The following is a 4604-nucleotide window of genomic DNA, read 5'->3' on the forward strand; positions in this document are numbered from 1 at the left end:
CGGGGCCTCCCGCCCCCGCGGGGCCTCCCGCCGCGGCCGCCCTGCCAGCTGCCGGCGCTCGGCCCCGCCTGGCCGCGCTGGGGTGGCCTCGCCCGCTCGCCTGCCCGGCCGCCATCGTCGGGGAGGCCGCGCTCTCCGCACCGCCGGGACAGACCGTGCTGTCCCGGCCGCGCTCGGCCCCCAGGCGACCCGTCCTCATTCCCTAGGTGCTTTGGTTGGGGTTTTCAGGGTTCTCCTTTTTTCTTTTCTTTTTTTTCTTTTTCCCAGACCCGGTAAGGGGTGGGGGAAAGATAACCACTTTCGGCTGCCACCTCGGGCGGCCCGCGGGGGCGGGCGGGTGGGTGGGGGGAGTTCCTAGCCAGCGTCCCCGGGAGAGTCAGCTCAAATGTTCGAGTCCGGGAGGCTAGTCCGTCATATTTCGAAACCTCAAGAAATCCCCTCTTCTCCACCCCACCGCAGGATCAGGAACTGAAATAGCGCAGCGAGTAGCACTGCGCAGACTTAGGGAACTCAAGCTTTGGCGGCGACGGCGCTCCCCATCCCCCCTCCTTTTTTTCTTTTTTCTTTTCGCCCAGTTTATTTTACCGCTTCGGGGGTTACTCATGTTTGGGTCCACGTTTGCGGTTGTCCAACTGGGAGTAGTTCTACGCGCGAACATTTTTCTCCCGTCTCCTCCCCACAATAGGTCAAACAAATGTTCACCTCTCGTCACCGCCCCCGCCCCAGCTCCTGTCGGCCCCCGTCTCCGTGCTCCCAGGTCATGCCCCTCTCCCACCTCCTACCCTCCGCTCCTTGACTGCTTGCCTGTGTGAACATGAATAATTCCACAGCACTTCCCATCTGTTATTGCCATAGAGACAGAAGCTCAGCAAAGATAATGATGTTCTGTGCAGAGCCGGTTGGGGGAGAGCAGCATCTGCGAGTCTGGGGGAATAGATGTTTTAACTGCCAGAATATTTAGAGGCCTGACTGGAGAGCTGAAGCGAAAGCCAGGGCTGTCCTGAGACTAAGCACCTGGGCGGCTTGCACCTGGCTCTCTTTCTGGCCAGAAGAAACAAATTTAGAAACCAAGATAACGTGTGTGTGTGTGTGTGTGTGTGTGTGTGTGTGTGTGTGTGTGTTTTAAGTGATTCTGAAACTGCAATTAATGCTAAGTTTTTAGTAGTCATTTTACCAACCATAAAAGCAATTACTTGATTGCATGGCCAAAGGCCTCGGAAACAAAATTAATTGGACAATATGTAGACTTTTTAGAAAAATTACATATATTATCCTTTTGTTCTTTTGTCCTCTCCGGGAATCTCTTTTTGAGAAAAGGATCTTTTGTTTCTGGGATTTTATGTGTAACAGTTGACAAACTGGTCATAGCCATGAGGCTAGAACCAATCAAAACCAAGCTGTGGGGGCCCATTTTCACCATTATTCTTCAAATACAAAATAACTCACCTTGCCCTTGAAATCCCGAGGTCTTAGCCTAAAAGTAAAGGTTGAACTGGGAGTGAAATTAAAAAAGGTCCGGCTGCATAGCTCTGCTGCAATTGGGTGGGCTTTTTCTGAACCACACCTCTGAAGACTATTTAAGGGTTTTCAGAATTATCAATAAACTGTACTGTAAAATTAGGCTGCCGATGTAGGCTAGTTAGTAGAGGGCTTGCCTAGCACACATCAAGCCTTGGGTTGAACCCTAGAACTGCATAAACATGCAATCTTAGCATTTGGAAGGTAGAGGCAAGAGGATCAGAAGTTCAAAGTCATCCTCTGCTACATAATAAGAGGCTAGCCTGGACTACAAGAAATGCATTCTCAAGGAAAAAAAAATTTAAAGACACTGAAAGCAAATGACGATGGTTCTTTATTCCAGAAGCAGATCTAAACAAACACAGGAAATACAGGCCTAGGGAAAACTCAGGGGGTGGAGGAGATAGCTCACTTGTAAAATGTCCACTATACAGTGTGAGGTCCTGCGTGTGCTTTCCCCAACGGCCTACATAAAACCCAGACACAGTGGTGCTCATCTGGGAGCCAGCGCTGAGGGAGAGCGGAGAAAGGCAGATTCCTGATGCTCACTGGCCATCCGGCCTGACTGGATCCAAAAGCTTCAGACTTAGTAGGAGATCCTGTTAAAAGCAAGGTGGAGAGGCTGAGGACACAGCTCATCAAAGCCACCTTGTTCTTATAAGGGACCTGAGTGTAGTTCCTAGCACCACACAGTGGCTCAAAATGGTCTGTAACTCCTGGACCAAGGCATCAGATGTCCTCTTCTGACCTCCTGGAGCACCTAGCACACATGGGATACACGTATTTGCATTCAGGCCAAACTCTCCTAAAATAAGGTGGAAAATAATCCAGGAAGATGTCTGAAGCCCTGTTCTACTGCGGTGAAGAGACCTCATGACCAAGTCAACTCTTCAAAAGCATTTAATTGGGGGCTTGCTTACAGTTTTAGGGGCTTAGACCACCATCATCACAACAGGAAGCATGACGCCAGGCCTGGCACTGAAGAAGCAGTTGAGAGCTACATCCTGATCTGCAGGCAGAGAGAAAAATACTAGGTTTGGCTTGAGTGTCTGAAACATCAAAACCCACACCCAGTACCCTTCCTCCAAGAAGGCTACACCTACTCCAACGAGGCCACACCTCCTAATCCTTCTAATCCTTTCAAACAATTCCAGTTTCTGATGACTAAGCATTCACATATAGGAGACCATGATGGTCATTCTTATTCAAACCACTACAGAAGAAGATACCCATTGTCAGTCTCTGGCCTGCATATGCAGTTGTACACACATGTACACATGGGAACACACACAAAAGGAAAAAAAAATAAGCATCATGAAGTAACATTATGATTACATGTATTAGTAGTCTTAATCAGTGTTGAAAAGTTAAGTACTGGTCAGTAAATAACCATCAGATGGATTGCACTCACCGTCTTGGCCGCCAGCTGGAATTAAGCAAAACCACTGTGAGAGCATGCCAGTGGTCTAAGAATTCCAAGTGGTGGAGTGTGCCCTTGCCCATTGTTTGGTTAGATAGTAAGGCTTGGGACTAGATACCTTAGAGTCCCTTCATTAGTAGCTGTAGCTGTCTGGTAATAGCAGAAACCAAGGATCCAGAAGCTGCAAATGTGAAAGCAAATCCTGTCCTGTTCTTATGGCAAAAACAAAGGTTAGGGTTAAAAGGGTGAGGTTGGGAATACTGAGGAAGGTAAACAAGAAGCTTACTGCTGGAGAGGAGATAACCAAGTGGACAGATAAGAGGAAGGACAGGGCTGTGAGCCAGTGTTGGCTGGCTGGCTGGCTCTTGCCACCCCTGGCTGAAGTCTGCCTGAGGAACATATACAAGACACTGTCCTCCTATCACATATTCTTGCTTCCATTGCAGCAAATGGTACAGACGAAGCTGTAAGAAGGATGGCTTCTAACAAGATGCTGCCGCCTATTCCAGAAGAGGCCATCAGGATAGACAAAGGCGTTGGTGTGCGGTAACCAGTGAAAACTGCAGCCACATCTTGGTGACTGTGTTAAGTGTTAACCGTCCATAGACAGTGGGGAAAAGCCCATGATCAAAGCCAAGCTGGCCATGAGAGAGGAGACAGAACAGTCTAACAAGCAGCTCACAGACCCCATCACAGTCCTAGACTGGCAACACCTGTGCTGTCAGCCTAGCAATTAGTCATAACTAATGACCAGTAGTCACAGGAACAGCTAACAAAGTCGGAGATGGACAGAAGACGGCTTCCGATTGTGACCCTTCCCCTAACTGAACACGGAGTGAACACGGCACGACCATCTCCCAAGTTGAGTTGGGTAGGAGCCCTTCGCTGCCTCAGTGTGCACTGCGCTCAGAGGATTAACCGGTCAGAATAGAAATAGCCTTTGATTACTTTCTGCCATGAGTCTTAAAGCGAGGGGGAAAAAAACCTTAGATAAAGATCCCAGGGGGCTTTCCCTCCCGTGTACCCTCTCTAGAGCTAATCTAACCTTTCCTGTGTCCCCTCTCAAGCTGTTCTTGCTGCCCAGAGCTCTTTCTGTAATCTTTCTTCTTTAAGCTTCTCTCTCTAATAAAGACTGCTTTTCAAAACTCCCTCCTCTTAGTCTGTGGATTTCATTCTTTGACCTTGGGAGACAAGGACTCAAGCCACTGACTCAAAGGAAGTTCTGTGGGATGCACACCTGAGGTAAGAAAGTCTCTGTGACACAAGGACAGCCCTTCTCCCTGTTTCACTACAGCCTGATGGTTTGGGGCAAATGCTTCCCTTTTGACTCCATTAACTGATCTGTTATCACTTTCTTTGGCTGTTTAGCTAAGAGCCACCATGCCGCTCTAATGATACAATAGAGGAGGATCTGAGTCCGAAGGGACACTAACTGAAACTTCCTGGGTCTGGTGTCCAAGAACAAAAATTTGGGCCAGAGACACTCAAGGGTGTTGGTAGACATTTTTAAATGAGAGGAAAGCACTCCCCAAAATTGAAGTGGGCTGGAGAGGAAGGAAAGGTCTTTTTAGGTCATTTACATAGCACCTGCCTCTCTAGATCCCAAGGGTCCTGAATACCCTGTGACATGTAAGTAGAGGTCTGTGGTTCCCAGTCCTCTGTCATA

Source organism: Psammomys obesus, unplaced genomic scaffold (genome assembly GCF_907164565.1).
Source record: "Psammomys obesus unplaced genomic scaffold, mPsaObe1.curated_primary_1811, whole genome shotgun sequence".
Taxonomy (NCBI): Eukaryota; Metazoa; Chordata; class Mammalia; order Rodentia; family Muridae; genus Psammomys; species Psammomys obesus.